This window comes from Gossypium arboreum, chromosome 7 (assembly GCF_025698485.1).
Source record: "Gossypium arboreum isolate Shixiya-1 chromosome 7, ASM2569848v2, whole genome shotgun sequence".
Lineage (NCBI taxonomy): Eukaryota > Viridiplantae > Streptophyta > Magnoliopsida > Malvales > Malvaceae > Gossypium > Gossypium arboreum.
The window spans coordinates 86,653,045-86,665,822 of NC_069076.1; positions in this window are offsets into that span (position 1 = coordinate 86,653,045).

Consider the following 12,778-nt stretch of genomic DNA (forward strand, 5'->3'; position numbering starts at 1 on the left):
TATGTTTTGTGCTTGTGTTATTGATTTTGAATTAGGTTAGGAGCGTTACTTACCTTTGGCTGAATTTGTATACAACAATAGCTTTGAATCAAGTATTCAAATGGCTTCGTCTGAAGCTTTATATGGTTGTAGATATCGATCACATGTTTGTTGGATGGAATTGAGTGAAAGAAAAATTATTGGGCCGAAATTAATTCAAGAAATGGAAGATATTGTAAAGAAAATTCGAGATAGATTGAAAACAACTTTTGACAGGCAGAAATCATATGCAAATTTGAAACGTCGAGATATTGAATATTCTGTTGGTGATAAAGTATTTCTTAAAGTTTCGCATTGGAAGAAAATTTTGAGGTTTGGCCTAAAAGGGAAACTCAATCCTCTATTTATTAGACCGTATGAAATTACGGAAAGAGTGGAACCAGTTGCATATCGCTTAGCTTTACCTGCAGAATTATAGAAAATTCATGATGTTTTTCATGTTTCAATGCTTAGAAGATATCAATCAGATCCATCTTGTAACACCCCAAACCTGGCCTAGATGTTATGGCCAAATCTGGCAATCTCACATGGAATGATTTTTGAAAATGGGGTTATCTCGGTAGAAACCAATTCCGATATTTAACTCCTATTTGTTTATATTTGTTCCAAAATATTTATTTAATTAGTCGAAGTATCTTCAGACGTACCTCTTTTTAGCGGAAGCTTATAAAATCGTTAAGTTTAGGAAAAATCATTCGATATTTTTGTAAAACCTTTTTTTTGGTAAAATCTGCGCTTTTGTCGAGTTTGGCAACATTAAAAGCATAATACGTAGTCAAATCCAAATTAAAACAACAGTCCAAAAATTTCACATTTTATAAAAAAATACCCAGAAAGGAATCAAAATTTTAAAGTAAAACCAAATCGAAAATAGTACATAATAGGTGGTCACCTTCAAGTCCCCTGCTATACCGATCCGCTTAACTCTATAGATTACCTGAACAGATCAAACAAAAAGGAGTGAGTTTACGTAAGCTCAGTGTGTAACCTCATAGAATTAAGCATGCAAACACATATAGTAAAACAGAATCGGTCAGGTACAGATTCGGGCCTAAGCCTATTACAGATACAGATACACAAATCAGAATCAGAATCCTACCCCCATCCTCTACACACCATCTTCGACCATCCCTACACACCATGTGGGGTTTAGAACACTCACCCATCCCTTCACACCATATAGTACTGATGTGGTATATAATAGATATAATGCAGCCATGCTGATAGATAATAGGTGTAAATTGCCTTTCAGAACACTTCCTCCAATATACATCATCCTAACCCCAGTATTAGATACAGAAATATACAAGTATAGAAAAATAATCTAACATGCTCACATGCTTATGATCATATACAAATAGCAAATAATAGTGCAAATAGACATGCATCAGAATTCTAATCAGGACAGAATATCAAACAGACAGTTCATACAATTTAGGGTTTAATTAGCCCTTATCGACCCTACAATAGGCCTATAGTCATTTGGGATGACCTAATGCAACCCTAGGAAAAAATTTAGATAAATGGGCCCACATGCTCGTGTGGGCCTACACGCCCAGATTGGCATTACCCGTATGGATCACACGACCATAATATCAAATAAATCATTTTCATCTTTGGTAAATTTACCAAGGGCTATAGTCATAGCAATCCTCCCGTGTAGCCTGCCAGTGTGAGCCCACACGCCCAATTTGGCCTAGCCCCTGTGGCTTACATGGCCACACTCCGGCCATCACTCGGTCGTCTCTTCTACACAGCCTATCCTTCATCGATCACACGACCGTGTCGTCACACACGGCCTACCACACGGTTGTGTGGCATCGACAGTAGGGTTTTTTGACTTTCGCTAAATCTTGCTTTTCTGTATTTCGGGTACACACCTGTTATCGGTTTGATGTGAAACCACTCCTAAGCCTATTGAACCCTAAAAACAATGTATCTAAAAGCCCAATTTCAGTATCCTCTTCAAAATCTTAACGGAACTAAACTAAAACAGAAACTCACTACATCCAACAATGTATCTACATACTTACCGATGATGGAATGAAACCCTTAACACTTAAATCGCTGGAGGATCACTAACAAAATCTCAAACTTCCCCTAAACGAAGAACCAAACAACCCCCTTTTAGAAGAGTAACCACGAAACAAAAAGGTAATGGCAAAAGAATTACTTACTGAATGAGCACAATCAAATGTTGAATACAACGGAGACAATTTTGGTAAATCAAAAAGAAGGAAAATAGGCAAGGAAAAATTGGCACAGAAGAGGGGAAAATAGACGTCAAAAGCTGGAAGAGTTTTGGGGAATTTGAAAAAAACAAAATAAAAATAATAAAAATAAAAATTAACTAACAATTATCCCCATATCCCTCAAATTACTCCCCTCTCTCCCATTTCTTAGAATCCCAACTCAATCGAGACTCTCCAAGTCAACTGAGCAAAAACTTAATACCCACGCTCGTCCAGGGACTCAAACACAAGACCTCCAAAACACCACTTGAACCAGCAGGCTCATTCTGATATAAATAAATGAACAATTTAATATAAGCCCAACGAGCAAAGGTAGAGCTTAGATCCAAAAATAGCCAAAATTTGCTAAAACAAAGGCTCGACCTTGGGACCTCTCACACACACACACCTAGAACACTTAACCACTGAAGCAAATACAGATTTGTATCAAACAATTATAGTAACATAAACAAATATTTTGGGGCGTTACAACTCTACCCCCTAAAAGAAATTTCGACGTCGAAATTTACCTGATCAGAACAAATGAGTATATTGCTGACGCATCAAGTCCTCAGGTTCCCACGTGGCCTCCTCAGTGCTATGATTCCGCTATAGCACCTTCACTAATGGAATGGATTTCCTCCTCAATACCTTAACATCTCGATCCAGAATTTGAACTGGCTCTTCCTTGAAAGTCAAGTTTGGTCTGACCTCAATCTCCTAAATAGAGACAATATGAGATGGATCCGACCGATATTGCCTCAACAATGAGACATGGAAAACATCATGTATACGGTCCAACTTTAGAGGTAGCTCCAACTAGTAAGCAACCGACACTATTCATTTCAAAATCCAATATGACCTAATGAACCTAGTGCTCAACTTGCCCTTACGACCAAATCTCAGAACCTTCTTCCATAGTGAAACCTTAAGGAAGACAAAGTCTTCCATAGCATACTCAACATCATGCCTCTTCAGATCTGCATACGATTTTTGTCTATCCGAAGCCAGTTTCAGACGATCACAAATCAATCTAACCTTATCCTCGGTCTCAAAAACCAACTCAGGACCCAAAAATCGAAGTTCACCTAACTCAGTCCAACATAGTTGGTTACAACACTTACGACCATACAGAGCCTTGTAAGGTGTCATTTGGATGCTAGACTGGAAGCTGTTATTATAAGTGAACTCAACTAATGGCAGATAATCCTCCCAACTACCTCGGAAATCAATCACACAGCTCCAAAGCATATCCTCCAATATCTGAATCACCCTATCAGATTGACCATTGGTCTGAGGATGGAATGCAGTACTGAAGTCCAATCTCGGCCCCAGAGCTTCATGTAATTTCTTCCAGAATCGGGATGTAAAACGAGGATCTCTGTTAGAAATAATCGACACCGAAACCCCATGTAGTCTAACTATTTTGGAGATATACAACTTCGCCAACTTCTGAAGAGAAAAGTTTGCCCGAATCGGAATAAAGTGAGCAGACTTGGTCAATTGATCCATGATGACCTAAATTGAGTCTGCAATTTATCAGACCGTATAAGATCATCGAGCGAGTCAGATCAGTGGCTTATCGGCTAGCATTACCGTCTGAGTTAGAAAAGATTCAGAACGTATTCCATGTATTGATGCTAAGAAGATACCGATCTGATCCTTCACATGTTATTTCCCCGATTGAGGTTGAAATTCAACTAGATTTATCATACAGTAAAGAATTGATCCAAATTCTAGCCCGTGAAATCAAAGAGCTGAGAAATAAGAAAATTATATTAGTGAAAGTGTTATGGCATCGACAAGGGGTTGAAGAAGTTACGTGGGGACCCGAGGATGCTATGAGAAAGTAATATCCAAACATATTCGATGGTAAGATTTTCGGGGACGAAAATTCCTAAGGGAGGAGAGTTGTAACAGCCTGGTTTTAGCTAAATCGGAACAATGGTTTTGGAACCACAAATCTGAGGTTGAGAAATTATTTTAATATTATTTTTGATGTTTACAGTATGTGATTTTATATGTGTGAAATTTTCGTAAGCTAATTTTATCATTTAAGTAGTTAATTTGAGAAAAAAGACTAAATCGCGTAAAATGCAAAAGTTGCATTCCATTTGTTAAAAGTGCTTAATTATCATGGCTTAATAAATGAAAGGTCCTTATGTTGTAATTTGACCTTTGATAGTGAAATTTGACATAAATAGGTGATTTTATAATGTTTTCATTAAGGGTAAAATTGGTATTTGATTATTAAGTTAATATTAGTTAAAACAAAACAAAATGTTCATTAATTCATGCATTCATGAACCAAAAATATCAAAGAAAAAGAAGAACATTTAGGGCTTGTAGATTCGGCACCTTTAATCCTTGATTAAGGTATGTTCTTTGCTTAATTTTTGATGATTTTTACTTTTTTGTGATCGTTGCTTTGAGTACTAGCTAGCCCGTGCCTTAATTTTCAAATTTGTTGCTAAAATTGTGAGTTTCCATTGATGAATGCTTGAGCTTTGTGATAGATGATGATGAAAAATAAATAATTGTTGATAGTTTTACATGTTTTGTAAAGTGATTTTGAGTAAAAATATCAATTAGGGATTAAATTGAGAAAATGTAAAATGTTGTGGTTAAAAGTGGGAAATAAATAAAAATATGGGCTGTTATGAAGCTATAGAGAATTCGGCTAAGCATGGGCCATATTGGATTTTTGTGAATTTTGTGTATTTATGAAATAGGGACTAAATTGTAACAAATGTGAAACTTTAGGGGCTAAAGTGTAAAAATTCCCAAATAGGTATTTTTGGGTTAAAATGAATGTGTAGTTGAATATACAAGTTGAATTTGATATTATATAGATCAAGAAAAGAGAAATTCAGACTTAGATCGAAGCAAGAAAAAAGTACTCGATTAATCGGCTAGTTTCGTTGTTTCTATAAATGGATGTTATATGCTTTGATATTGCATAAAAATGTTTATGAGATTACAGATAATGTTTGAATTGTAAATACGACTATACGAAAGTGTTCGACGATGAAATCGACACGCGAAACTTCCCAGTTAAACCTTAGGTACAGTTGTAATGCTAATGTAATGTCATTAAGTTAATGCATTAGCTTCGGGCCATGATATTGGCACTTTGGGTGTGAATAATACCTTGATTTTTTTTAGAGGAGTTACCTTAATTTGGCTACGGGCCATGGCATAGGTACTCCGGGATAAGTTACCTTGATTTGGCTACGGATCATAGAATAGGTACTTATCGTTTGTGATTCTTGAGTATCCGAATTCTAACCCTAATGGTTCAATGGATAAATAAATGTCGTGGTTGAGAAAGAGGTTACTGCAAGGTGATACGAGTATGTACGAAACCTATTCAAATACTACATTGAGAAAGTTTAACGAAATGGTATTTAATCATGTTTGAGACATGAATAAGGTTTGTGTTAATGTAATGTTGATTCGATAATGAGCAAATGGTTGAACTATATTATTTGATGAATTGAGCTATTTACTTACGAACTTACTAAGCTATGAAACTTACTGTGTGTTATTTGTCTATGTTTTATAGATAGTCAAAGCTGGCTTGGACTCGAGGATTGTCAAGAGCATCGTCACACTATCGATGAATTTTATGGTACTTTTGAAGCTTATATATATGGTATACGACATGTATAGGCTAGTGTCATTTTGGTATGTTTTGAGCAATGATGTTAGCCATGTGATATGGCTTGTTAATGATGTAAATGTTGGTATGTTTTTAGCAATTTAAGTTGGCTTAAGTTATGTGCTTGATAAGTGATATATGTGATGCATATAATGCCTTATATAATGGTTTTTTTTGGTATGTTTGCCATAGTTGTGGATATAGCTAATGGATGTTGATTTGGTTAGTTACCAATGTTTGAGGAATAGTAAATTTTGGTATGATTTGTGGGTAATAAATTGGTATGTTTGAGAAGCATGAATTGGTTGATGATGGATGGCATGATATGTGTATGAATTGGTATGTTTTGGCTGCCTATAAGTGTTTGGAAATGGTATCAATTTGGCTACTAGGTGTGTTTGTGAGAAGGGTGGCAAATTGGCTTTGCACATGGCCTATTTTTGTCCACACCGGCAGAGATACGAGCGTGTGTCTCAGCCGTGTACGGCCGTGTGTCCCTTGGGGTACCCTTTCGAATTAAGACAGTATACCCTACAGGTTTGACACGGCCTAGACACACGGACGTGTCTACTGGCCATGTGTGCCACACGGACTCACACACAGGCGTGTGACTGACCGTGTGTGGTACAAGTCAGTATGTATGTCCTGTTTTCACACGGCCTGTGACACGGGCGTGTCTGGTCGCCGTGTGAGGAACATGGCCTATTCACACGGGTGTGTGATCCCTTTTACGTTAAAACTTTTTCTAAGTTTCTCAAAGTTTACAAATGTTATCGGTTTAGTCCCGAACCACTTTTAAGCATGTTTTAAGGTCTTGTAGAGCCTTATAAGGGACATTGTGAATGGATTTCGATAATGAATGTATAAATGTATGTGAATGAGATGTATTATCCAGTAATGCCTCGTAACCCTATTTTGGCATCGGATACGGGTTAGAGGTGTAACACCCCAAACTCGGCCCAGACGTTATGGCCGGATCTGATGTGTCACATTAAAGTTTTTAAGAATACCCATGCCTCTTTCAACGTCCTTCTTAGTGTTTTAAAAGATAGTCTTTGCTAAGTTAATAAAGTGAATAGAAGCATGCACCGGTAGGTATCCAAAGAGGAGGTGAGCCATGAAGGCTGCTTAAGTACCAAGCTCTTGATTGGATCCAATCCTAGACATGCCCACAACCATTGCCACACATTGGTGCGAGGTTAGGTTTTGAGAAAAACGAGTTGGAATTCATTTAAGTAGATATTTTTGATAAACCGATTAATTGTATTGTTGCGTTGTTTTGAAAACAATTATCATTTTGGAAACGCGCCCTAAGTCTAACCCATTTTGGATTGTTATCAGTAAAATATAGGGTATAAAATAAAATAATCCCAGAAAAATAAGCCTTATTACAACCCAAAACCAAATATGTAACGCCCCAATTTTCGAGAATTTTAAAAATATTGGAAAAATTTAAAAATTCTGTGTCCTGTTTGTTTGTCGTAGGATTAAGTACGTTAGTGGGCCTCTAGAAGGCCCAAGCTTAAGGTAAAACCCGGTAGTTTTAATTAATTTTAATTCCATAAGAAAAATGGGTTCTATTTAATTAGGCTTTTAGGTATTAATTGTGCAAAATAAATCACAAGGAAGCATGTGGTAAAGTGGGTAAGTGACTCCACTGGGAATGCTATAAGTGGCGTGTGGATGATTGGGAGGACCCAGGTTCAAGTCACAATGACAGCAAATAAGGGATTAATTTTTATGAATGGAAAAGGTAAGTAGTGGAACTGAAGTGAAAGACTGTTAGGAAGAGTTGGAGTTGCTCAGAAGATTGAGTAAGGAGGGGATAAGGGAAAGAATTTAGGAGCTGATTAGAGAGAGCTGTGTTGGCCGAATAATGGACTCTTGAGGAGCAAGAGTTGGCAGGCCAAGGGGAGCTTTAGGGAGGCAAAATTCGGCTAGGGTTAAGGTCAGTATAAATTCGGCATTAAGGGGAAGTTGGGCCATTTGCTGACCATTTCCCTCTTCATTTTTCTCCCCTCTCTTCATCAACCTTTTTCTTATTCTCCTTTCTCCTTCATAGCCAAACCCTTCTAACCTCTTGTTCATCTCCATCCTTCCCTTCAGACGTTTCAAAACCTTCATAGCCTTTGGCCATAAAAAGCCGAAATCCCGAAAGCTACACTTTCTTATGTGCCGATTTTTCCTAGCAAAATTTTCTTATTTTGCTTATCATCTTTGGCCGATTATTTCCTCCTTTAAACCTCAAGTTTTTGTCGACAAGACCACAGTAAAACCCTATTAATTCATCTTTTTCTACACAGTTGTAAAAAAGCTGAAAACCCCAATTTCATAGGGACTTAGCCGAATATTGAAAACACTGAAGGCTTGACTTTGGTGATCGTTTGAGGGTAGAGCGGCATTGGATTTAAGTAGGCATCAATTGGAAACATTGGTCGAAGGAATCGGTGGTAAGTAGTTTCAAAACATAGTCTTTCTTTCGTATTTTAGGAAAGGCAGAAATCCCTAAATGTTAGGGAGGTCATCGATTTGGACTTATAGCCCTAAGGGGTTGTAATAACTGCTACCTTTGGTAAATGGTGTGATTTAGAGGCTGCGATCAAGGGCTTGGACCAATGAGAACGATCGAGATCTTTGGATTTAAGGCATAGTTCGGCAACAAGGTAAGAGCAAGAAGGTTCTAAGCATGTTTGGCCGAATATGGTAAGGGGCTATTTACTCAGTATTAATTCGATATCTAGAGTAATATGTTAGTGATTTAATTGTAGGCAGTTCGTACGTGGATCTCGACAACGAATCGTCGCAAAATAGGTGTGTAACTGACACTCTCTCATAGACTAGATCGACAAAAACCGAAAAGTCGAAATGCCTGAAAGTTGGTATTTTGGGAATTTGCGAGTGTGCGAATGCTCGTAAGATAGTTGGGTTTGAATGTTTGGTATTCTGAAGGTAATAAACTGGAGTACGTGTGATTTCATACATTTTGATAATGTGGGCTTAATGGGCCAAAAATCGGGTTCATGGGCGAACGGGCTCAATTTGGTAAGTATGCGCGGTAAGTATTCTGATAGTACGTAAATGGATAGGATATGCATGAAAACCCTAGAAGTAGCTAAATCACTACAATACCCTTATGTATGGAAAATTACCATGATACCCCTAGGTGTAAATGACCAATATGCCCCTAGGGTTAATTTTGTCTGAAAAGCATGTTGATTTAAATCTATATGATGTATGCCATGAATGAATATTTGTTGCATGGGGACATGGGTTATATTTTGGAGGAAGCGTCCTGGTGGCTATGCCATAATTATCTGATCTGGTGGCTCTGCCACATATTTCTGTTCTGGTGGCTCTGCCACGATTATCTGTATCTGGTGACTCTGTCACATTATACATTCTCGCGACCATGCATAATTACGTGGCGATGTAGCGGTTGGGTGGGTCGAGTAGTCTCCCCACATGGTGAAAGGTTGGTAAGGGGGTGTATGTGGTTGGTTATGTGTTGGGTTTTGCGTATACATGAAATATCTGATTTGATCTGTTATGGGCCTATGGGCTTAATTCTATATTCTGTTATGGGCTAAGGCCAATTTATTCTGTTTCTGTGGTTTGAGCTGATATGGGCTATGGTTGGGTTAATTTTACACACTGAGTTTCCCCAAACTCATCCCCTATTTTCATCCATGCAGGTAATCCCCAGCCATAGTGGGCTTGGAGCTGCGAGGGATTCGGAGTGGCCACTCGTTCTGTAATATGGATTTCTTCTGGTGATTTGGGCTTCAATTTTCTTTACTTTGATGATTTGGGTTTTGTTATGTAATAAGGCCGCTTATGATTATTTTTAATTGGGTTTCGATTTATAACTTATCATGATGACCTTAAATTATATTAACTATCAAAATGGGCTAGATTTAGGGTTCGTTTTCCAAAAACATAAACTGATTTCGAAGTAACACGATTACAAACAAGGCTTCTGCTATGATAACGTTTTACAAACTTAAATATATTTTATTCTAAAATAGATATAATTTCAATGGTAACCTAAAAATATACGCGATGTTAGAGTGTGGCAATAACGGTGTGCATGTCTAGGATTAGATCCGAAAGAGCTTGGTACTTAAGTAGTCCGATGGACTCACCTCCTTTTTCCGGTTTCCTACCTGGTGCGCAGCTTCCATTCACTTTAACCCTCAATGAATTAATCCTTGGAACATCAAGTACGATTTCTTAGACTTAGAATGGAAAAATGTTTTAACGTTTTGATGTGGCACGTCGGATCCGGTCATAACGTCTAGGCCGGGTTTTGGGTGTTACATTTTGTGGTATCAGAGCCAAGTTGCAACAACTCAGCCGTGGAATGAGTTTACAAAAACGAAGATGTCAAAAAAAAATTACATTTTAAAATCGGACTTCTGAAGGTGGCATTCCGAATCTCCGGCCAAGCCTGTAAGTATTCTGAATTTTTATAAATATATTCTGAATATCATGCATCTTGAAACTTTACTAGAATACTCTAGATAGGATGCTACTGAAATCCTAGAAAAGCTTGCTAAAAGACTGAAACTGTAGCTAGACATCGATTCTGCGAAAACCAACTCTGAATTACTATCTGAATCATAAAACATCTGTAATAAACATTGGAATGATATTAATGCATAAAATTCATAATTAGATAATACGATATGAGTACAAGAGCCACTCGTGGAAGAGGCCGTGGACGTGGCCGAGGAAGGGCCCGAGCGGTATCTTCATCTTCGGGACATATACCTGCGGCAGATGCACCGGTACCATCGGCAACAGAAGTGGAGTCTCATGATCGTGGTGCCGGGGATGACGCCTTGTCGCAGGCTGTGCTTCAAGTTCTGGAAAAGGTTGCCGGGGCAAGTTCGGGCAACGGAATTCAAGGATCGATTTCTGAACGGCTTCGAGCTAACGGAGCGGAGATCTTTAGGGGCGTATCTGGTGTAGCCCCGAATGTGGCAGAATATTGGTGGAGGCCACAGAATGAATTATGGATGACTTGGACGGCTCGGTGGAGCAGAAGCTGAAGGGGGCCGTATCGCTGCTGCGAGATGAGGCTTATCAGTGGTGGCTCACCGTGAGGGATAGAACCTCAGCTGATAGGGTTACTTGGGAGCTGTTTAAGACAGCCTTTAAAGGAAAGTACGTCGGGGCAAGTTATGTGGATGCCCGCAGGAAGAGATTCCTGAATCTGGTCCAAGGATGTAAAACTGTTGCTGAGTCTGAGGATGAGTTTCTGAGGCTGAGCCGGTATGCGGTGGGGATAGTCGCTACGGAGTATGAGCGTAGCGTTCGCTTTGAGGATGGACTCAGAGATGACCTTAAGGTGCTGATTGCTCCGCAGAGGGAGTGGGATTGCGCGGTTCTGGTGGAAAAAGCTAAGATAGCTGAGGAGGTAAAGCGTCTTGAGGCGCGAATCGTCGAAAGATCGAACCATTTCGGAGGATTCGGACCTTCGGTGGAGCAAATAAGAATGTCAAAAGGCGAGAGTGGATGAGCCAGTTCGAGCAGCTCCGGTGAATGTGGTTAGACCGCCAATTTGTGGAGACTGTGGAAAGGTACATTTGGGTGAGTGTAGGAAATGTTCTGGTGCTTGTTTCCGATGCGGATCTATGGAGCATAGAGTTAAAGATCGCCTTACGAGAGCGATCGAGCTCAAAGTTCTTGTCTGAAGGTTGTTCAACCCGCGAGAGGTGGACCACAACCACCGAGAGGACGTGGACAAGGTGGGAGCGAAAATGGAAATGAAAATGGTCGAGGTCGAGGCGCTGGCGGTGTGCCGAAATCTTGAGGCTTCTGACCACGTTGGTTTATCGGCTCGTCGTCGAGAGGAGGACGACTTTTGACGTCATAACTGTAATGCGTTTTGGTTTCTAGCATGCCGTATACTGCTTTGGTGGATATTGGATCTACTCATTCCTATGTTATATATGCCATATCTGGGTCATTGGGAGTGCATTCTGAAAAGATAGTGAGTGGGGTCTCTGTGTTAAGTCCTTTGGGCCACTCGGTTAGGGTAGACAAACGGTATAGGGATGTACCCCTAGAAACTCAAGGTAAGATCTTTCCCGCAGATCTAATGGAGTTGCCGTTTAGAGAGTTTGACCTCATTTTGGGAATGGACTGGCTTGTTAAGCATAGGGCAACTTTGGATTGTGCTATAAAACGAATGGTGTTAAGGACCACGGAGGGTGAGGAGGTTATAATGATAGGTGAGCGAAGGGATTATTTGTCTAATGTGGTGTCGACATTGAGGGCCAAAAAGTGGATTCAAAAAGGTTGTGAGGCCTATTTGGCATTCGTAAGCCAGTCGGAAGAGAAGGGATTGACAGTGGATAAGGTCAGGACCGTAAAGGAGTTTCAATATGTTTTTCCGGAGGAGCTTCCGAGATTACCTCCAAACCGAGAAGTGGAGTTTGGAATCGACTTGTTGCCTGGAACGGTGCCAGTGTCTATCGTACCGTATAGGATGGCACTGAAGGAGTTGGTGGAGCTAAAGGCACAAATTCAAGAGTTGTTGGATAGGGGCTTTATTAGGCCAAGCGTGTCTCCATGGGGAGCACCGGTGTTATTCGTGAAGAAAGAGGATGGTACAATGCGGATGTGTATTGACTATCGCCAGTTGAACAAACTGACCATTAAGAATAAGTATCCACTGCCAAGGATTGACGATCTGTTTGACCAGCTTAAGGGGGCTTCTGTATTTTCTAAGATCGACCTTAGATCTGGATATCATCAATTAAGGGTCAAGGAGACGGATATCCATAAGACAGCATTCAGGACTCGGTATGGTCATTACGAATTTCTGGTTATGCCATTTGGG